Source organism: Triticum aestivum, chromosome 3B (genome assembly GCF_018294505.1).
Source record: "Triticum aestivum cultivar Chinese Spring chromosome 3B, IWGSC CS RefSeq v2.1, whole genome shotgun sequence".
NCBI lineage: Eukaryota > Viridiplantae > Streptophyta > Magnoliopsida > Poales > Poaceae > Triticum > Triticum aestivum.
This window is the reverse complement of record NC_057801.1, coordinates 646,804,152-646,828,484: the sequence shown is the minus strand read 5'-3', so window position 1 is coordinate 646,828,484 and position 24,333 is coordinate 646,804,152. Positions and strand designations below refer to the sequence as shown.

At 42.3% G+C, this 24,333-nt stretch overlaps 1 long non-coding RNA gene across 5 annotated transcripts; it reads left to right on the top strand.

Annotated features, from left to right (window-relative positions):
- The first annotated feature begins 3,961 nt into the window (after positions 1-3,961).
- On the top strand, positions 3,962-9,072 carry LOC123071457 (uncharacterized). Of its 5 annotated transcripts, none has more exons than XR_006434335.1 (5): positions 3,962-4,807; positions 4,902-5,310; positions 6,318-6,380; positions 6,803-7,053; positions 8,177-9,072. It is a non-coding gene; the product is annotated as an uncharacterized lncRNA (long non-coding RNA). The 5 variants fall into 5 exon arrangements; XR_006434336.1 differs by having other exon boundaries at positions 8,172-9,072; XR_006434337.1 differs by having other exon boundaries at positions 6,803-7,629.
- The last annotated feature ends 15,261 nt before the right edge of the window (positions 9,073-24,333 follow it).

Here is a 24,333-nt window from a genome sequence, read left to right as displayed (position 1 = left end):
AAATTCTTCTATTTGTTCCACATCATAGTAATCATATATACCATTAGCATAAGAAGCTAAGGTTTCATTATCATTAAATTTGCATGAAAAGGGAAGGTGTGGAGCCTTCATCCTAGAGCAACAAGTAATATCATATCTCAAGCAGGGATTCCAGGCATACCAACGCAACATAATAAATTGATCCCATAATAGTTTCCCTTTTTGTGTCGAGCACTAATCCCTAAGTATTCACGTTGATCCAACGTGTCTCCCATTATGAAGTTGAATGGGGTTTTCTCAGGATTATCAAAGTAGTACATAATATCTTTCACATAATGAGCATCGGGGGTTTTAGGAGTTACCCCATCTACAAGAGTAGCAAGTACATCTAATTTTTTTGGTATTTTGCGTTCCATATCCATAACTAAAGATAGAGAACAACTAAGAACAGCAAATAAAAATTACTTAGTGATAAAGCAAACAAGCACACACGAGAATATTCACCCCATGCTATGACTCCCCGGCAACGGCGCCAGAAAAAGGTCTTGATAACCCACAAGTGTAGGGGATCGCAACAGTTTTCGATAAGTAAGAGTGTCGAACCCAACAAGGAGCTAAAGGTAGAATAAATATTCCCTCAAGTTCTATCGACCACCAATACAACTCTATGCACGCTTGACGTTCGCTTTACCTAGAACAAGTATGAAACTAGAAGTACTTTGTAGGTGTTGTTGGATAGGTTTGCAAGATAATAAAGAGCACGTAAATATAAATTAGGGGCTGTTTAGATAAAGATGCAATAAAGTAAATATAGCGAGTGTGGAAAAGTGGTGGTAGGAGTTGTGAAATTGTCCCTAGGCAATTGACTATGTTACTAGACCGGTAATCACTATTGCAATTCTATTTGAGGGAGAGGCATAAGCTAACATACTTTCTCTACTTGGATCATATGCACTTATGATTGGAACTCTAGCAAGCATCCGCAACTACTAAAGATTCATTAAGGTAAAACCAACCATAGCATTAAAGTATCAAGTCCCCTTTATCCCATACGCAACAATCCACTTACTCGGGTTTGTGTTTCTGTCACTCACAGAACCCACTATAAGCGAATCATGAACGCATTGCAACACCCTACAGCGGGAATCCCTCATGCTTGCACGACACGGAGGGCACCATAGGATAGAACCATTAATAAAACATGCAACTCAAACCAGTCATAGCAATTCATCAATCACCGATAGGACAATAGAAATCTACTCAGACATCATAGGATGGCAACACATCATTGGAAAATAATATGAAGCATAAAGCACCATGTTCAAGTAGAGGGTACAGCGGGTTGCGGGAGAGTGGACCACTGGGTATAGAAGGGGGAAGGTGATGGAGATGTTGGTGAAAATGACGGCGGTGTTGGTGAAAATCTCGGTGTTGATGATGGCCCCCGACAGCGCTCCAGCGCCACCGGAAGCAAGGGGGAGAGAGGCCCCCTTCTTATTCTTCTTCCTTGACCTCCTCCCTAGATGGGAGAAGGGTTTCCCCTCTGGTCCTTGGCTCCCATGGCTTGGGAGGGGCGAGAGCCCCTCCGAGATTGGATCTATCTCTTTGTTTCTGCGTTCTCTGATTCTGCCCCTTCACCGTTTTGTTTATATCTAGAGATCCGTAACTCCGATTGGGGTGAATCTTTCACCCAGATTTTTCTCATAAAATTAGCTTTCTTGCGGCAAAAGAAGGGCATCAACCGCCTTACGGGTGTCCCACAAGAGGCCAGGGCGCGCCTGCCTCCCTGGGGTGCGCCCCCCTATCTCGTGGCCACCTCGGACACCGTTTCGCGTTGATTCTTCCTCCGGAAAATCCCAAATATTCCAAAATAACTCTCCGTCCGTTTTTATCCCGTTTGGACTCCGTTTGATATTGGTTTTCTGTGAAACATAAAACATGCAACAAACAGGAACTGGCACTGGGCACTGGATCAATATGTTAGTCCCAAAAATAGTATAAAAAGTTGCCAAAAGTATATGAAAGTTGAAGAATATTGGCATGGAACAATCAAAAATTATAGATACGACGGAGACGTATCATAGGTATACAAAGAACTACTCATGCATCATCGGAGAGGCACCAATGGACATGATGCACTCCTCAAAGATGGTGTCTAGATTAGATCTGGTGTTTCTAGCTCCGCGGCGGCTGTAAACTGATTTTCGTCGACTCCCCTAGGGTTTCTGGAATATTGGGGTATTTATAGAGCAAAGAGGCGGTGAGGGACGCCAACGAGGAGGGCACAACCCACCGAGGCGCGCCTAGGCCCCCAGGCGCGCCCTGGTGGGTTGTGCTCCCCCTAGAGCTCCCCTCAGGTGCGTTCCTGGCCCACTGGATGTCTTCTGGCCCAAAAAAAATCCACAAAAAGTTTTGCTGCGTTTGGACTCTGTTTTGTATTGATTTCCTGCATGTAAAAAACATGCAGAAAACAGCAACTGGCACTAGGCACTATGTCAATAGGTTAGTACCAAAAAATGATATAAAATGACTATAAAATGATTGTAAAACATCGAAGAATGATAATATAACAACATGGAACAATCAAAAATTATAGATACGTTGGAGATGTATCAGCATCCCCAAGCTTAATTCTTGCTCGTCCTCGAGTAGGTAAATGATAAAAACATATTTTTTGATGTGGAATCTGCCTAACATGTTCATCACATTTCTTTTCTTTATAGCATGGACATTTGGACTTTTATATGTTTCAAAGCAATAGTCTAGTTTTGACATGAAGACTTTAATACTCAAGCATACCAACAAGCAACCATGTCTTTCAAAATATCAATACTAAAGCAAGTTATCCCTAGCCCATTATGCTCAGTCATTGATCCATTCATGAAACACACTCAAATATTAGCTACACCCAATGCTCAAGTATGATCATAGTACCCCTAGTTGGTGCTTTATAAGAGAATATGGAGACTCAAATTTAAAATAAAAATGCATAAGTAAAAGAAAGGCCCTTCGCAGAGGGAAGTAGGGATTTGTAGGGGTGCCAGATCTCAAAGCAAAAATTGAGAGATAAAAATATTTTGGGAGGCATACTTTTCCCACCAACCAAAACGACTTAGAGCTCCCAACACTTTCCATGCTAGATACATCATAGGCGGTTCCCAAACAGAAAATAAAGTTTATTCCTTTTTCCACCATTACTTTCACTTTCCATGGCTTGTCCGAATCCACGGTTGCCTTCCATACCAACACTTTCTAAGGAACAACATAAAGTAAATTCATTTTTCACTTCGGTACTGTGCATCCCGAATACCTTTGCCGTACTCTCGTGCAATGACATGTGAATAAACACTCATCGTGAGAATAACACATCTAGCATGGAAAATATTGGCCCCTCCTCACCGCCTCGCGAGCGGTAGAGCACACAAAAGAGAAATTTATTTTGAAAATTAGAGATGACACATGCAAATTTGCTTAGAACGGCACGAAAATACCACATATCGGTAGGTATAGTGGACTCATATGGAAAAACTGGTTTAAAAGGTTTTGGATGCACAAGTAGTGATCATACTTGGTGCAAAATGAAGGCTAGCAAAAATATTGAGAAGCGACCAACCAAGAAACGAAAAATCTCGTACCCAAGCATTAAGCATAAGTAACACCGAATAATGCACCACAATTAGGATATAAATTTCATTGCATAACTATTGACTTTCGTTCTTGCATAGGGAATCACAAACCTTAACACCAATTTAAATCAATAAAGAGGCTAGCCAACTCACTCCCAGGAGGCTCCCCCGATTGGGGCTTCGTCGGCCGTCCGATCTGCCCTCTGACACAGCTGTGCTGTTGGATCTTCATACTTGATAAAATTGGTTTTCACCTCACAGTTATTTTTCTGTCCAATGACTGGTGGGCTCATCTCACGCTTTCATTGGCTAGGTCAGCAGCGCCCATTTGCAAAAGCGATTTTCCCAATCCGCTGCTCGCATGCCGCGGCTCCTTGCCCAATCGCATCCACACCAGGCGAACCCTAGCCTCCTTTCCCCCGATCCCCCAGCCGCCGCACGGCCTCGCTCCTCCTTCCCTCCCGCTGCACCCTCTCCTCGTTCGCAGCCGCCTCCTTTACACCTCTGCCCGAGCTCCGCCTTCCTCGCCGACCTCCCTCCTCCTGCCTCCTCCCTCCCACGCCTCTCCCTCCTCCTGCCTCCTCTCTCCCCTTTCCCGCGGTCCCCACAACCTCTCCCACTTCTTCCATCCCTCCTCCCCGTGTCACCACTCACCATGGCCTCCGCCCTGAAACCTCGCCGACGTCTGCTATTCCTCCTCCCTCATCTCTGTTCGGCGCCGATGACCAGCTCACCCCACAGCTTCTTCCCCACCCACGACCTAGTGTTGGGGAGGCTGGGTTTTCTCGCTGGGGGTGGAGGAGATGGGGACGGCCAAGAGGCCAGCAGTGGGGAGCAGCTAGGTCGGCCTGCCGTCTCTCCACGGATCTGGTCAGCGGCCGAGTTGGCTGGCTGGGATGAGGAGATTGTCCTCCTTGTGGCGCTCGTCATCGAGGACAGCCTGGTCCGCAAATCGCGGCCCTCCTGCGTTGGGCTACACGACGTGGCTTACTGAAGAGCGCTGACCAACAGCATATAGAAACCCTAGCCATCATGCTCCTGCCTAGGACACACCAACCCTTCTCCTCTCGCATTGCTCTATTTATTCCCCTGATTCCCTATTCGTTTTTTTGTTATTTGACTAAGTTGCCTACTCTGATGCTCCAGTGTGGTATTTGCAGGTGTTGATCTTGGGTTTACCACTTGTGGCTTTGGTTTGACAGGTTGGTGATTTCTCCATTCCTTCATTCTCATGTCTTCTTCTATGCGTGTCACATGTGCTTACATTTATGTCAGATGGATCTATTCTTTTTACAGGGTGCTAGCAGCTGCAGTTCTGTTCATTTGGAGGACACATACGACAAACTGTGACATCACAGTATTTTTTTCCTTTAGATGCTTTATCTTTGTTTTTTCTGTGTGTATGCATGCCATGGTTTGCACATCCTTTGCTCATTGGCATGTCTATACACGGGCTTGTTGTTCTTCTAGAGAACTGAGTTGGTGATGTTTATTACTGTTAGCTGTTTAGAGTGATTGTGCCCAATTAATTATTACCAGGTATTTATCGAATGATCTTATGCAAATTCCCGGCTAATTGATTCCTTTTTTAGCCAAGGCCATCTTTATATCACATATCTCTGCTGCTGGTGAAAGTGATTCAACTGAAAGTGGCATGTGATTCTCCCCTGGAGCCCAACAGCCCTCTATATGGATTATCTGAAAGGTGAAGAGTATGCTTATGCATCAGATTTTCTCCTCTTAATTATGCAATTCAGGCCTGTATTTATTTTTCAATATCACTATGAGTATCATGATAGAGAGTTAATAGTTCACTCACTGGACAAAATATTTAGTTGGCATATTGAGGGGCTCACACCCTTTTATGGATGAACTTATACCATGAACCGTTAAACAGATAGCATGAACATATGATTATAGAGAAAAAAAACCATAGCTTGTGTTGTTGGGCAGGTTATTAGTGACTTTTAAACATAGTTATGCAATAGAACTTTAGGATTCATAATTATTCTACATATGATTGTTGAAACCAGTACTTTTGTAAGACCGATGGTGATGTATGCTCCTTGCTGGTTTAGGTTGATTAGTTGGGACATTGTTGATTGTATGGTGGCTACAAAAGTGAATCTTCACGCTGGCTGGAATAGAAGCTGATATAGGTTACAGGAGAAAATACTGAATATTTGAAAATTTACATCGGAAGTTTATATCTCACAATATTAACCAAATAAAGAAGTTGTACAGAAGAAAATTAGTCATGGATATTTTAATTGTATAGTTATTTTGCTATGGTTCTAAATAGCGTCTGGATCAGCCGATATTGCGGTCTTGGCTGTCTGCTTATATCAAGTATGGTATGATATTTTGGTCATATCAGCCCCAGTATTGAGCATACCGACTGATATTCTTGTCATATCAGCCCCAATATTGAGCATACCAGCTGATATTCTGGTCATATCACACTTTCTATAGTCTACACCAAATCTGCGAGCACGATATCTGATATTTGAATCTTGAAATTACCATTAGAAAGGCAAAGAGATCTTGTAGAAAAATAGGTTACATGCTCAGGTATATCATATATGGAGAAAAGGCAACTATCAGCTGTATTGGTTCTTTCATATTTTTGTGCAGTCCTTCTATTAATTTTTTCTAACTTTCTGGGTTTATGTTTGAGCAAGATAAATATATTCCATCTCTATCCCAGTACAGAATTGAAGCTTCATCAAATCTATCTGGGCGTTCATTGCGTAATACAATGGAGGGGAACTTAAGGTATCACCTAATGATATAATATTAGTCACTATCCGTTGATTGGTAAATTTTGCTTTAGTATACATCCCTTCGGGATATGGCTTTCAATTCTATACTTTTCTTTGATTATCAGTATTGCTACAGGGATAATAATCATTTTTATTGCAAAGTACGTACTACATTAGACAAATCAGCATGTTTTCCCATAGAAATACATGTGGCACGAAAGTAGCGACAGTCATGTTTGAAAGTGTGTAATATAAGAGTATGTATCTTAGTTATCTTGGCATTGCTATCCTTTACATTATAGGTTGTTTTGTATAACACACAATGAGGTCTACATATGTAGATTTGCAAGTAAAATTCACCACACCTTTGAAACCCGTAGTTGTTTACCATTCTCTTAAATCTTTAAACTTTGTGCTTCATTCCTTTAATTTCAGAACTAGGATGGTGCAGATAAGTAAGAGTTGTTGGCAACAGCAACCTACACATGTGGAAACAGTGGCTATGGCGGTTCAAAGGGAAGTTGTGGCTGCTAAGCAACTCACAACTTAGTGGCGGCTCAAAGGACATATAATCTATTTCTTCTTGGAGCTATCTACTATCATGTTATGACTCGGTGCTAGCTGAAGCTTCTATTTTCTCGCCTTTTGTGGTGGCGATTATTCCTTGGACTACATTAATTCCATTTGTAAGTATCATGTACTGCAACCATCTTTATCTTTAGCCCCTGCACTTCAGTATCAAATTCGTGTGTAAGTGTAGGTTTTCTACTTGCTCCCTGAACATTCCTTTGTTTTTCATGTACAGTTTTTTATCACTAGCTTCAACATAGTTAATTAGCATGCGAGAGGCTCAACTGTAGCTTTTTGCAATGCTAGAAGGCCATATTCAGTACTGAAAATCTAAACTGTTCTTTCCACTCTGTAACAACTTCTATGCTTGCGCCACCATGATATCATTACAACATTTACCTATAAAATTTTATTAGTTACACGTAAACTGAATTGATTTACCGGTAAAAATCTGTACAACTCATTTTAGTCGATAGTAACAATTGTAGAATTACCAGGATATGTCATGTATGTGCTCTGAGTCGTAGCATGTTGCAAAAAGTACAATAAGAGATAGATTGTATGCACTATGGCTAGCAGTAACATTTTTTGACTTGTACACCATTCGATCTATCTATTTCTATAGGCTATTCCTCATGTTGCAACCTTTTCCCGTAGAATCGAAAGGAATTAGATGGAAGAAATTGCCGGAGGTATACTTCGTGTTCCATTAGTCTTACTTTCGGAGGCATGTCTATAGTCTTAGTGTTGGAGGTGTGTCAATAGTAGTATCAATTTTGGAGGCTTGTCTATATTAATCTTATTTTTTGGATTACATTTCTTTCATCTGCATCCTCTTCATAATGGATTAGGTTACCTTCTTATTGCCATGTGATACTTTTTCTTATTACTGTGATCGTCAGTGCTCTTAACATTGGTTGTTCTTGCTTCATGGCTGCCTTCTCAGCGCACTGTTATTAGTTCTAATACATTAATTATAATATGCTCGATTGACCATATTAATTATATATATTTCACTTCACTGGGGCTATTGGTGGAAGTGTTGGTTAAAATATTTTGGTGGCAGTGTATAAAACTAATTGTTGTACACCATTGTTAAGTGCGCTTTTGAGCTTTGAGTAGACAATTGTGGTCTTAATTACTTTAAAGGATCGTTAGTATATTACTATCAGATTTCCATGTCCAGTTATTCACACTATATTATTGCTTGGTTCTGATAGCTTGCTATTATTAGAGCAGGAATGGTATTCTCGGCTGACATTCAAAAGCAGTCAAGATGGTGAAGTTTAGAACGGAGGAGCTCTGCGGAATTATGGATAAAAAATATCCATAACATGTCTGTCATTGCTCATGTCGACCACGGTATGTGACGGAGCAGTGACAGTTGTCTCTAATTGTCAAGTTTATACGGTAGAATTTTCTTGATTGATGATTTTGTAGCCTTCTCTTAGTTTTACTGTATTAATTCTTAAAACTGGATCATTTAAAATTAGTTAGATTTAATGAATTGTTTCACTGTTTTCAAATAAGTAGTTTAAGCCCTTATTGTGTCCCGGAGCTTATTCTTTCTGCCTTTTTATGATTGATATATGCTCTAACAAGCTTAAATATAACTATTGGCATATAATCTCATGGCTCAAAATCTTAGTTGTTGAATGTATTAAAATTTATAAGATCTGGAGTCTACACTATATTTCATCCTGCGGTATTCCCAGTAATTGAATATTAAGAGCACCGACGAACCCAGGTTGTACATTCGGGAAATGCTTTTATCTTGCAGGCCAGTTTTACATTTACTTATTCAATAAGGAGATGACCATGAATAGAGTATCATGGTATTTGCCTTGGCATTACTGACGATGTGTTCAGATTACTGAAAGAAGGATTGGTAACCGCAAAGGAGTGAAGAAAATATGTCCATTGTCGTTGAATTGGTGGGATTGTCCCCAAGTTAGTGCTGCAGATGTTTCTATTTTAGAGCAAGAAGCCAAATCATGCTGTTGATTGTAAATCTTGAAAAACTTGTTTATTGTCACTTCTTTATCTGTTGTAAACATTTGTTCATGATGTGGTACTTGTCAATCTTGGTTTGCCCTTCCTTTTCAAGTTTGCCTTAAATTTCAGCAGACCAACAAGTCCTTGTTTCTTCAATTGGTTTCTCATTTCATGTTTGCACTTGTATTATAGTAGAACAACATGTCATAAACATGGCGTTCGACATTGTTTGTCCAGTTCCCTTCAAGAAATAAGAGATGGCTATAGAGAGTGGCTCCATCACTGAAGAGATGAAAAATGTTCTGCAAGGCATTGTTTGTTAAGCTCCTTTAAAAAAGTAATTATGGTACATCTGAAATATAAAGGGGTTGTGAAGGATAAAACGCTATGTATTCAGAGGAGTGGGAGGGCATAGTTTACTAACAACGTATCAAGGACAAAGTGTGATCTAGATTTCTAAGTTTCAGCTCGTAGCAGAATTGTATGGAGAGAATGCCTGCATTTTGAAAACCCTATTACATAGTTTGAGGCTATGTTTCTTCCAATTTTCATTATTGAAAAGATCCTTATTATTGCCAAATTGTCAATTATTTTCAAATAGCTCTTCGTTTGGAATGGGACTTTGTGTCATCTGGCGCAATGGGTAATGTTATTATACATCTTATTATTGACAACAAGCATCCATCGTTTTTTATTAAAGGCCCCCGGTTTAAATTTGTTACCACATGCACTTTTCTACAACTAAATCAACTAAACCATGGATTTCCTTTTCAGCGCGCACATGGATTCAGCGGGTCTTTGCGCCATATGTCCTTGCAAAATTAAACTATTTTCATCGGCAACATGGCTTTAGCGGGTCTCTGCGCCATTTGGCGCAACGGGTTCTCTTGAATAATGAGTTACTCCCTCAATTTTACAATAGAGATAATTTGTCAAAATTGTGTTTTTGTAATGTTTGTGGTCTTCTCTTTTCTTTTTCTTGATTTGTATTGTATATGCTTCTCGCATATCTGAACATGCATAGGGCCTCTTAGTCTTTAACCCTGACTATAAAAATCCATTGATGGAAGCTGGGGAGGGCCGAGATGAACACCTGGCTCCCTGGGTCTAAGCCATCGAGATGGTAGAGACGACGTTTCCTTGTCACCTACTCCAGCAGCTGGACAAAGCATATAAAAACCATGGATCCTTGCTCCCTAGGCCGCAAAATGATCACAGTGATGTCTACGACCTCCTCCTAGATGTATTAATCTCAATCTCATGTTTGGTTTTCTTCCCTTTTCTCTTCTAATGATGTAATTTCTTTTACTAAGATAACACCATGTTTGTTGTAATGCCTTATTTGATGTAAGATCCCTTTTCTACTTTGAATGAATTTACTGCATATATTTCTTATTTAGTTTAGTTCATCATTCAGAGACGGTGGAATATTTTTGTCCTTCACAAGTTAAATGAGCACTGAGTAGTCCTTCACATGTTAAATGAGCATTGCGTAAAAGTATTTCTAAGTTCTCTTTCTTCAAGTGCTTCAAGTAAATGAAATTGTTTATTTCAAATTTAATACCTTTTAATAATAATCATAATGAGAGTGGGGTATGCTTCTCTCTCTCTCTCTGGGCAAGTGTTACTTTAGACAACATGTACTAAGAAATAAAAACTCTGGAAATGTGTTTGAATCGCACAAAAAGAGTCTGTAGTTCTTATTCATACTTAAAACATGTGAGGCTCTGCAACCATGTTTTTTTCAAGGCACATATGGATTTAGCAGACCACAACTAAACCGACTGTATATATATGGCCTGTCCTTAGTAAAGGAAACTATTTTCATCATGAACATGACTTTAGTTGAAGGTTCTTGCAGCATGAAACTATTTTCATCGACAACATGTCTTCAGCAGGTCTCTGCGCCATTTGGCGCAACGTGTCAACTAGTATTCTTAATAAAGCATAATTACTCATCAACATGATCACATATCATATCGTCATATCTCAAAACCATTACTAAGAATCAAGTTTATTTTGTCTAATGATCTTCATGAAAGTTTTAATTATATCCTCCTTGGATATCTATCACATTGGGACTATTTTTATATGTTGCTTTTGATAAGCTCAAACAAATATAAGTGAAGAACATGAGCGTAATATTTCTTTCTCTCAAAATAATCTAAGTGAAGCAAGAGAGAATTTCTTTAAAAAATACTAACTCCCAAATAAATCTAAGTGAAGCATGAGAGCATTTCTTCAGAAATAACAAAGCACACCGTGCTGAAAGGATATAAGTGAAGCACTAGAGCAAATCCATGGCTCTAAAAATTTAAGTGAAGCATAGGAGCAAGCATAGCAAATTTTTTGGCTCTATCAGAAACGTGCATCCAACAGGGATTCAAGACTTAAAACACAAAGAAAAACAATCAAAATCTCATATCATACAAGACGCTCCAAGCATAACTCATAATATGTGACAAATAAAAATATAGCTTCAAGTAAAATATCAATGGTTGTTAGAAGAAAGAGGGGATGCCACTCGGGGGCATCCCCAAGCTTAGTTGCTTGCTACTTCTTTGAATATTATCTTGGGGTGCCTCGGGCATCCCCAAGCTTAGCCTTTTGCTAATCCTTATTCCTTCATCCATCGTAAGATCACCCAAAACTTGAAAACTTCAATCACACAAAACTCAACAAAACCTTTGTGAGATCTGTTAGTATAAGAAAGCAAATCACTACTATAAGTACTGTTGCGAACCTATTCATATTTTATTTTTGCATTATATCTACTATATTCCTACTTTTCTATGGCAAAAACTCATCAAAGAAAACAATAGAATCATCAAAACAAACACACAACACAAAGAAAATAGAATTTGTCAAAAACAGAACAGTCTGTAGTAATCTGACTACTTCAAATACTTATGTAACTCCAAAAATTCTGAAACAATTAGGACGACGTGAGCAATTTATTTATTAATCTTCTGCAAAAAGAATTAACTCAAAATCACTCTTCTGTTAAAATGAATAATAATTTCGTGAGCACAAAAGTTTCTGTTTTTCAGCAAGATCAAATCAACTCTCACCCAAATCGTCCCAACGGCCTTGCTTGGCGCAAACACTAATTTAAACCTCAAAAACACATCTAACCAGAGGTATAATTCGGTATTATATTGAAAACAACAAGAAAGCCAAAAGGCAAAAAGATACAAGTTGGGTTGCCTCCCAACGAGCGCTATCGTTTTACGCCCCTAGCTAGGCATAACGTGTAGGATCTAAGTGTTGTCATATTTATCCTCCAATTCTTTGATAGAACACTTAGGATTTTTCAAGGATTTTGCATATAAATTCTCAGCGACAATACTTCTAGGCATGAGATTGAAAAACTTATTTTTAGCAAAAAGGGTCTCTTATGACTTCAGTAAAATTGGGATGGATACTATTCATCTTAAGATCTCCTTTATCATTGCTAGAAGTTGCACCCTTGTTTTTAGTGACTTGAGTAGTCTTACTAATTTTCACGGGAGTTTTAACGGAAGCAAAAGTCGAACCTAGATTAGAAAAAAATTCTTCTAGTTTATCAATCCTAGACGGGCTTTCTTCGATTCTTTCATGAATTATAGTCCCCTTTTCTTTTAGCAACTTAAAAACGTCTCCCGCTTTTGACCCAATTTTAGTAGCATTGCTTTGCATTTTTCTATCCAAGTTCTCAATATGTTCTCCGGTAAGCATTTTCTTTTCGATAGCATCTAGTCTCCATAACATGCTCAAGGGTAATGATTGTTTCATTCATCATGAGAGGGGGTGAACCCACTAAATTTTCCAAAGCATTAAAAGCATCAAGAGAAGGTGAAAGGATCGATATGGTTGACTAGAGGGGGGGGTGAATAGGCAACTAACACTTTTTAGACTTTTCTTTAACAATTTAAAACTTAGAATGAAATAGGTTGTCTAGATGTGCAACTACGTGGACAACCTATATGATGCAAAGACAATAAGCACACAAGCAAGCAATGGATATAGCACAAGTAAGCTTGCAAAAGTAAAGGGACAAGATAACCAAGAGTGGAGCCGGTGGAGACGAGGATGTGTTACCGAAGTTCCTTCCTTTTAAGGGGAAGTACGTCTCCGTTAGAGCGGTGTGGAGGCACAATGCTCCCCAAGAAGCCACTAGGGCCACCGTAATCTCCTCACGCCATCACACAATGCGAGATGCCGTGATTCCACTATTGGAGCCCTTGAAGGCGGCAACCGGACCTTTGCAAACAAGATTGGGGCAATCTCCACAACACTTGGAGGCTCCCAACAATACCGCGAAGCTTCACCACAATGGAGTATGGCTTCGAGGTGACCTCAACCGTCTAGGGTGCTCAACACCCAAGAGTAACAAGATCCACTAGGGATAAGTGGGGGGAATCAAATATCCTGTGGTGGAAGTGTAGATCGGGCACTTGTCACCCAATCCCGAGCAAATCAACAAGTTTGATTGGCTAGGGAGAGAGATCGAGTGAAAATGGAGCTTGGAGCAACAATGGAGCTTAGAGGTGGAAGAGGTAGTCAACTAGAGGTAGAAGACACCCCTTATATAGTCGTGGAAAAAATCCAACCGTTATCCACATGTTCGGCCCGCGACACACGGTACTACTGCTCCAAGGGCGCGGTACTACCGCGAGGCTGTGCGGTACTACCGTGGCTTACCACAGTACTACCGCGACAGCAGCACATGCCGGAACTAGCCTGACAAGGGGGCAGTACTACCGCTTGCGCGGTACTACCGCATCCACTTGCGGTACTACTGCAAGGCAGGAAAGTCACGGCCTGGGAAGGGCGCGGATGAAATAAATTACATCTGTGCCTACTTCCACTGAAACTGAGGTGGTACAAAAATCCGACGCGGTACTACCGCTCGCGGGGCGCGGTACTACCGTGCGGGCGCGGATGTAAAAATTACATTCGCGCCTACTATCGTGACACTGCGGTACTAGGTAGGAGGGCCATGGTACTACGACTCCTAGGGAGCGGTACTACCATGGGCCCCCGCGGTACTACCGCGCTGGACGAGCGGTACTACCGTGGAGGGCGCGGATGTAAAAAATTATATCCGCCCCTACTACCGCACCGGAGCGGCACAAGGCCTGGGAGCCGCGGTACTACCGCTCCATGTGAGTGGTACTACCGTGACACATAGCGGTACTACCGCAAGTACAGCAGTAGCCGAGTCAGATTTCTGCACCACCAAGATAACAAAGGGAAGCTCCAAAATGCAGGGAAAGGAGGAACAAGTGTACATGTTGATTCCACCCAAACCTTTCCGACGCGGACCCCCTCTTAATAGTACGGCTCTCCTACGACTCAAATCCACCAAAGAGAAACGTAGAACAACGCCGACTTCAAAAGTCTCCGAGGGGCACCGAATCGTCTCGTGCCTAGAGATGAAGAACCTGAGAAACTCAAGGCACACGATTAGTCCGCAAAAGCATTGTCATCAATCATCAAAACACCTGAGGGATAAATATGCCCTTACAGAAGGACACATCAATAAATTTCCACCGGTAATCGTATCAATGACGAATATATACCAAGTGGTGATGCCCACATAAAAACAACAAAGAAGAACAACGGTAGATTGCTTACGGATAGATCTATTATGAGCATTGCAAATCCTACACCAAGCATCTTTTAAGTTCTCCCCTACCCTTTGTTCAAAGTTGAGAACCTCGTTCTCAGGGGTGTGTGCAATAGAGGAAGAGCTATCCATAACGACAAAAAGTGGTAGACAAGATTGCACAGAAAAACAGATCTGACGAGAAAACGATGAACGAAAAAGAGGGCGAATAAAAAGGCAAGTTTTTGTGAAGTGGGGGAGAGGAAAACGAGAGGCAAATGGAAAATAATGTAAATTGCGAGGATATGAGATTTATGATTAGGAACCTGGTTGATGTTGAAGATCCTCCCCGGCAACGACACCAGAAATTCCTTTTGATGTCTGCTAGAACTACGTCAGTATTTCCCCAAAGAGAAAGGGTGATGCAGTATAGCGACGGTAGGTATTTCCCTCATTGATGAGACCAATGTTATCAAACCAGTAGGAGAACCTCGTCACACCACATAAACAGCCCCTGCACACAAATAACAAATACTCGCAACCCGACGTGTTAAAGGGGTTGTCAATCCCTTTCGAGTACGGCGCCTCAAGATAGGCAAATAACGTGAGACAAAAGTGGTAGATAGGATAAATAGATCGCGGAACAAATAAATTGCAGCAAGGTATTTTTGTATTTTCGGTTTAATAGATCTGAATAAAAGCAAAGGAAAATAGACCACAAAGACAAATATGATGAAAAGAGACCCGGGGACCATAGGTTTCACTAGTGGCTTCTCTCAAGAAAAATAGCAAACGATGGGAAAATTTTTATTGTTGGGCAATTGATAGAACTTCAAATAATCATGACGATATCCAGGCAATGATCATTATATAAGCATCACGTCCAAGGTTAGTAGACCGACTCCTGCCTGCATCTACTACTATTACTCCACACATCGACCGCTATCCAGCATGCATCTAGTGTATTAAGTTCATGGAAAAATGGAGTAATGCAATGAGAACAATGACATGATGTAGACAAGATCTATTTATGTAGAAATAGACCCCATCTTGTTATCCTTAACAGCAACGATACATACATGTCGCTTCCCTTTCTGTCACTAGGATCAAGCACCGTAAGATCGAACCCATCACAAAGCACCTCTTCCCATCGCAAGATAAATATATCAAGTTGGCCAAAAAACAACCCGAATATCGGAGAAGAAATACGAGGCTATAATCAATCATGCATATAAGAGATCAAAGAAGACTCAAATCACTTTCATGGATAAAAGCATAGATCTGATCATAAACTCAAAGTTCATCGGATCCCAACAAACACACCGCAAAAAGACATACATCATATGGATCTCCAAGAGACCACTGTATTGATAATCAAGAGAGAGAGGAAGCCATCTAGCTACTAACTACAGACACGTAGGTCTACAAAGAACTACTCACACATCATCGGAGAGGCACCAATGAACATGATGCACCCCTCAGAGATGGTGTCTAGATTGGATCTGGTGTTTCTGGACTCTGCAGTGACTGAAATTGATTTTTGTCGACTCCCCTAGGGTTTCTGGAATATTGGGGTATTTATAGAGCAAAGAGGCGGTGCGGGAGGCCAACAAGGAGGGCACAACCCACCGAGGCGCGCCTGGGCCCCCAGGCGCACCCTGGTGGGTTGTGCTCCCCTTGGAGCTCCCCTCAGGTGCGTTCCTAGCCCACTGGATGTATTTTGGACCAAAGGAAATACACAAAAAGTTTCGCTGCGTTTGGACTCCGTTTGGTATTGATTTCCTGCAATGTAAAATACATGCACAAAACAACAACTGGCACTGGGCACTATGTCAATAGGTTAGTACAAAAAATGATATAAAATGACTACAAAATGATTGTAAAATATCCAAGAATGATAATATAGCATGGAACAATCAAAAATTATAGATACGTTGGAGACATATCAGTTGGACAAAAGTTGTTCGTGCCTATGGCATGCAGGAAGGCACATTATGGGCATTCCGCTTCTTCAACATCATCGGTAGTCAAAATTATTTACACTTGTCTCTTCACCTTTACCGCCTCTAAATATTATGGTTCATCATAGTTAATTGTTGTCTAATCCTGTAATTACTAAACATATTGTAATGACAATTTTATTTATGGATTCGTTGTTGAATCATTGTGCTGAGAATTTGAATTCCACGTTTCATATTTCAAAATTTCAAATTCAAATAATAAATGATAGAGAAAAATAAAATTATACAGGAATGAATAAAGTAATGTGCACACGGTTAGAAAGAAACCAATGTGTGCGATGAAAAATAGAGAACAGACGGTTCTTTGACATGAAACGTTTGCGATGCCCGACGGAGGCACACACAGTTTTGACTCATATGCGTGTAGGATTCATGGTAATACGACAAACCTTTCAAACTAGTGTGTGTGTGTGTGTGATAGGAATACCAATCGCACATAGTTATGAAAATGGACACGTTGGCGTTAGTAGAGGCACTGCACACATTTTACATTCTTGAACCGTGTGCGATAATGCTACGTCTTGAGCTTGATTTGGTTTTTCCCTTGAAGAGGAAAGGGTGATTCAGCAAAGTAGCGTAAGTATTTCCATCAGTTTTTTAGAACCAAGGTATCAATCCAGTAGGAGGCTCCTCGAAAGTCCCACACACCTACACAAACAAACAAGAACCTCGCAACCAACGCGATAAAGGGGATGTCAATCCCTTCACGGTAACTTGCAGAAGTGAGATCTAATAGAGATAATAAGATAAGATAAATATTTTTGGTATTTTTATGATATAGATTGGAAAATAAAAGATGCAGATAAAAGTAGATGGGAAACTTATATGATAAAAGATAGACCGGGGGCCATAGGTTTCACTAGTGGTTTCTCTCAAGATAGCATAAGTATTACGGTGGGTGAACAAATTACCGTCGAGTAATTGATAGAAAAGCGCATAGTTATGAGATTATCTAGACATGATCATGTATATAGGCATCACATCCGTGACAAGTAGATCAAAACGATTCTGCATGTACTACTATTACTCCACACATCGACCGACTCCTACCTGCATCTAGAGTATTAATTTCATAAGAACAGAGTAACACATTAAGAAAGATGACATGATGTAGAGGGATAAACTCATGCAATATGATATAAATCCCATCTTTTTATCCTTGATGGCTACAATACAATAAGTGCCTTGTTGCTCCTGCAGTCACTGGGAAAGGACACCGCAAGATTGAACCCAAAGCTAAGCACTTCTCCCATTGCAAGAAAGATCAATCTAGTAGGCCAAACCAAACTGATAATTCGAAGAGACTTACAAAGATAACTTAATCACGCATAAAAGAATCCAGAGGAGATTCAAATATTTCTCATAGATAAACTTGATCATAAACCCACAATTCATCGGATCTCGACAAACACACCGCAAAAAGAGTTACATCGAATAGATCTCCAAGAAGATCGAGGAGAACTTTGTATTGAGATTCAAATAGAGAGAAGAAGCCATCTAGCTAATAACTATGGACCCGAAGGTCTGTGGTAAACTACTCACAACTCATCGGAGAGGCCTTGGAGATGATGAAGAGGCCCTCCATGGTCGATTCCCCCTCCGGCGGAGCACCGACGAAGGCTCCAAGATGGGATCTCGCGGATACAGAAGTTGCGGTGGTGGAAATAGTTTTTCGTGGTGCTCCTGGATGTTTTCGGGGTACGTGGATATATATAGGAGGAAGAAGTAGGTCGGTGGACGCTCGAGGGGCCCACGAGGGTGGGGGGCGCGCCCAACCCCAGGGGCGCGCCGGGCACCCTCGTGGCCGCCTCGTTCATTGCTTGACGTCCACTCCAAGTCCACTGGATTGCGTTTGTTCCAAAAAGATCGCTCCCGAAGGTTTCATTCCATTTGGACTCCGTTTGATATTCCTTTTCTTCGAAACACTGAAATAGGCAAAAAACAGCAATTCAGGCTGGGCCTCCGGTTAGTAGGTTAGTCCCAAAAATGATATAAAAGTGTAAAGTAAAGCACATAAACATCCAAAACAGGTAATATAATAGCATGGAACAATCAAAAATTATAGATACGTTGGAGACTTATCAAGCATACCCAAGGTTAATTCCTGCTCGTCCTCGAGTAGGTAAATGATAAAAACAATTTTTTTGATGTGGAATGCTACCTAGCATAATTCTCAATGTAATTTTCTTTATTGTGGCATGAATGTTCAGATCCAAATGATTCAAAATAAAAGTTCATATTGACATAAGAAATAGTAATACTTCAAGCATACTAACAAAGCAATCATGTCTTCTCAAAATATCATGGCATTAGAAGGTTCATCCCTACAAAATCATATAGTTAGGCTATGTTTCATTTTTATCACACAAAATACTCCCATCAAGAACAACCCCGGTTTCAACCAAGCAATTGACGAGGTTGTGTGGAGAAGACAAAAAAGGAGAAAGTCTCACATTGACGAGGCTAATAAACGGGCTATGGAGATGCCCATCAATTGATGTCAACATTAGGAGTAGGGATTGCCATGCAACAGATGCACTAGAGCTATAAATGTATGAAAGCTCAACAAAAGAAACTAAGTGGGTGTGCATCCAACTTGCTTGCTCACGAAGACCTAGGGAATTTTGGGTAAGCCCATCGTAGGAATATACAAGCCAAGTTCTATAATGAAAAATTCCCACTAGTATATGAAAGTGACAACAAATGAGACTCTCTATATGAAGAACATGGTGATAGTTTGAAGCACAAGTGTGGAAAAGGATAGTAACATTGCCCCCTTTTTATTTACTTTTTCTTTTTTTGGGCCTTTCTTTTTTTCTTTTTGGCCTTTCTTTTTTTCTTTGGCCTTTTTTTTGGCCTTTCTTTTTTTATTTGGGGACAATGCTCTAATAATGATGATCATCACACTTCTATTTATTTACAACTCATGAATTACAATGTCAGGACCCCGACTCAATGCCACATAGGTCTAGCATGTAACACCTCATATCACTTTGCGGCCTCACGCACGGTATTCCCACGGGTGTCGCCTTACCTTTGCCCGGGACCGTTTGCGCCTTTTGGCACACGTATATGACAGTGTCGCTAGCACCCATATGATAAGGAGCCCGGGCTGACATGGCTAGTCGTAAATCCAAAGTGGCACAGACTTATAGGGACAGGCATCCATGACCCAGCATCGAACGTGTCGGTCATCAGCGAGTGAATCCAGGCTGTAGCACTGGGCTAGCAGGACTCCGGTGAACCGGGCTGTAGCGGGCTAACAGGACTCCGGTATTCATCGCGTGACATTTCCCCGAAGGGACAGACACAGGAACGAAGAGGACACATGCCGGCCAGCCTAATTGTTCCGGAGCAGTAGCAAGCTACCATGGTCGGGAAACACTAGGAGACATTTCCCGGTAAGAGAGGCTACTAAGGATAAACAACTAGATAGTCAGATCCCACACATACCAAGCATTTCAATAACATACACACAATATGCTCGATATGTGCAAACACAACATGGCATCACAACATGACTCTATGACTCAAGTATTTATTCATTAGGCTCCGAGGAGCGAGATATTACAAACATAGGGTCTCATGACCCAACATTCAGAGCATACAAGTCAAAGCATAAGCGGAAGCTATCATGTCTGAGTACAGACAACTATAAATGAAAAAGGCTGAGAAGCCTGACTATCTACCAGATACTGCCGAGGGCACAAGATCGTAGCTGAGGTAACAAGCTAAACGTCGAAGTCCAAGCGGAAACTACTAGTGAGACTGAAGTCTCTCTGCAAAAACATAAAATAGGCAAACGTGAGTACAAATGTACCCAGCAAGACTTACATCAGAACTAACTACATATGCATCATTATCAACAAAGGGGTGGTGGGGTTTAACTGCAGCAAGCCAGCTTTGACTCGGTGGCTATCCTGAACTACGACTGCAAGCGACTCTTTTGAGGTGGCGCACACGAGTCCACATATTCACCATATCAATACACCACTATGGATCCGCTCCCGTCTCCCTACGAGAACGCCATCCATAGCACTCACGCTTATCTTGCGTATTTTAGAGTATCCACTTTCACTTGTCTATGAACTGATATAAGCAATCCAGAAGTCCTTTTCGCGGACACGGCTATTCGAATAGATGAGGTTAACCCTGCAGGGGTGTACTTCTTCACACACGCTCTCACCACTTACCGTCGTTTACACGACATGTACTCGGCAACCTTCAAGCGGAAGCCCAACGTGGGTGTCGGCCACGACCTACCTAATCACCTAAGTCTCTAGTCCAGGTTTATCGCCTATTCGGGTTCCATCCATGAGGAGATCCGGCCGGAGTTTCGCTCACAGCCCCAAACGATGTGAACAGGGTTCCCGAGACACCAAACGGGCGCCCGGTACACCGTGCCACGTGCCTACCGCATCACAGCCCACCCCTACGGTCAGCGCTGCGCACGGCCTCCAGCATACTACAAACACCAGAAACTACTTGCAACTCCTGGACAGAGGACAAGGGTGATCAAGAAGCCGAGAGGGTCCATTGGTTTCGGGCCCAATGCGTGGTAGTAGCTGAATCATGGATCACAAACACAGAACTCAGTTCCTGAGGACGGCTGCAATGAGACAACCCACCATGTACTCCTACATGGCCTCTCACCGCTACCTTTACCAAATCGTGTTCACACACTTAGCTCACACACAGTAGGACATGTTCACACACCTCTGATTCATCCCCGATGAATCAGACCTGACTCAACTCTAAGCAGTAGCAGGCATGACAAACAAGCATGAATGAGTAGGCACAACAGGGCTCAAACAACTCCTACTCATGCTAGTGGGTTTCATCTATTTACTGTGGCAATGACAGGTCATGCAAAGGATAAAGGGGTTCAGCTACCGCAACAAGTAACAATATGATCGTTGTTGTCCTAATGCAGTAAAAGAGAGCAGGAGCGAGAGAGTGGGATTTTATCGGAATGAACAAGGGGTTTTGCTTGCCTGGCACTTCTGAAGATAACATTGAGTCTTCATCAGTGTCAACGATCACATCATCGGTATCACGTCTATCGAGAGGGGACAAATACCGGCAACACAGAAGGGAACACAATCAATGCAATGCACAATATGATGCATGATCATGACATGGCAAAATGAATGTGTTTTGGGCTAATGCATCTAGCAACAAGTTAAATGAGGTTGGTTTGAATACAAGATTCAAATTCAAACTCCATATGTGATTATTCAAATGTCATTGAATTGATTTGTGCTATACAGCAGCTATAAGTTGTTCTAACATGCATGAAAATGGTACAGATGGATTCCTTGAATTTTTCTGATAATTTTTCATATATAAATTATTTAATTTGGAGTTACGGTTGAATTTCTATGAATTTTAGAAGTTTATACAATTTTCTGGAATTTCCTGAATTAACTTAAATCCAGAAATTAGTTATTGCGTCAGCATGACGTATTGGTGACGTCAGCAGGTCAACGTGCGGCCCAGGTCAAATCTGACCTGTGGGGGCCACAGGTCAGTGACTCAGTTGGTTAACCGGGGGTTATTTGCTTAATTAAAGGATTAGGGGGGTCGGGGCCCACTGGTCAGTGTTAGTGGCTAATTAGGTTTAGTTAATATTTAACTAAAATTAGCAGGGCCTGGCCCCACTAGTCAGCGACCCTGGGGGGGGTCAAACCCCGGGTCAAACAAGTCAAACCCGCCGGCGACATGACGCCGGCGAGGCCCGAGACGGCGGCGGCCGTCGGAAACACGCTACAGGGCACGGGCGAGGCCGTGCTTGGGCTCGTTGGAGAGCCCTTGCTCCCGCGCGTCGAACGGTGCGGTTGCTGGGTCGTGGGGAGGCCGGAGCTGACGACGGCGAGCTCCAAGGCGGCGGCCGGAGTTCGGGTGAGCTCAGAGTCGGCGTTAGGAAGCACAGCAGAGGGTGCGGATGGGTGCTATGGCCTCCTGGGGGTGCACTGAGCACGGCTGCGTGCTCGGTTGCAGCTCTAGGCAACCGTGGCTACGGCGGCGACATGGCCGGCGGCGGAGAGCTCTCGGCTCTGACGGTTGTCAGTGTTAGAGGAAGAAAACGAGTCAGGGGAGAGGGGGAAACGACGGAGGAGCTCACGTGGATCCCGTAGAGGTGGACGGCGGGCTCGGGAAGGGCCGAACGGCGACGAATTTGATGACGGTGATCCTCGGTGGCCGAGGAGGGGAACGGCGAGGCTAGCGGCATCCAGGGGCTCTTCTGGTCGCGTGAGACGACGAGGAGGACGAGGTAGGACCGGCGGAGCTCGAGGGCGTGTCGGAGAGGCTTCGGGACGGCTGCGGCCGTGCGAGCGCTGGTCGGCGGCGACGGGCTTCGTTCGGTCGCGGGAGGGAGAGGGAGCGGAGGGGGATAGGGACAGAGGGAAGGAGCGAGGAGAGTGAGAGAGGGAGCCAGGGGCTGCGTGGCGTCGCGGGAGGCGACCAGGGGAGGAGGAGGCAGCCAGGCAGGGAGGAGGTGGCCGGGGCGCGTGGCCGCGCGTGCTGGGCGCGTGCCCGTCCTCCTGGCAGGGAGGAAGACGACAGGGGGGTAGCGGTAGCGGGCTGGGCCGGCCAGCTGCAGTGCTGGGCCGGTTTGGCTACCAGGTGAGCGCCAGGTAGGCTTCTGCTCCTTTTTTTAATTTTCTGTTCTGTTTTATTTTCATTTAATTCTTTTGCCACTGTTTTGAATTTAAAATAATTCAAACAATGCCAAAAACTCCTCTGAATATTTTTATTTTGCTAGATGGACTTTTCCAAAAGCTCATAAAATATTTCAGAGTTATTTGAAAATATATCCCATATATTATGAATATAATTCCAAATTCAAATACAATAATGATTTAAATTCAGTGCTCAAAATATTCCTCAAAATGTTCATTATTTTTGGTTTGGTGCAAAACCCTTGCCAAAATATAACCAACATTATTTAAGGCCATTTTGGAAACATTGAATGCATTTTCCAGGGTTCTTTGCCCCTCTTTTATTTAAGTTTTTGAGGCTTCCAAAATTCCTCAGTTCAAGTTTCAAAAATTTAAACATGATGCACACATGGAAGCAAACATAGGTCAGGCCAGGACTAGGGATGTGACAACTCACCCCCACTAAACAAAAATCTCGTCGCGAGATTTAAGCGTAGGGTAAGGTGAAGGGGGAACGCAACTAGCACAATCTTCACGATCCAGGTTGCACTTCAAATGAACGTTGATTCAAACACCATCTTTGTCTCGAAGTCTTCCTTTGAGAACTCCAACTATCATGTCAGCGAGAGGAAAGGGAAGACCCTAAAAGAATTGTTCTTCTCGAAGGTCGAACAACTCAGGATTAACCCACGGATTGAGACATAGCAACATCTCTCGAGCTGAGAGACGAAGCACACATCCATAGGAATGGAGTGAAGCAGATGACAAAGGTTCACTAGGTAGACAACAATTTCACGCTTAAGAAGGTGGTAAATGATTGTCAACGTAGCGAGGAGTTTGAGTTGCCATGATACCATAACGATGCACCTTAGGGAAGGTGACTCGTAGAAATATCCCCTTAAGTGGCAAAAAGAATTACCTTTGATTCAAAGATCCTTGAAACTCTTTAAACCAGCTTAAGGAAAATCATAATCGATCATTTAGAGGGGTTCGGTAGAATGGCATACCCGAACTTGGATGATGTGGATTACCTTGTTGAAGACAACGCAATGGATGAATTTGCTTATCACCGGAAATGGAAGGGACCCATGGTTGAATGGCACATTGGCGGTGCAAGCTGGGAACAAA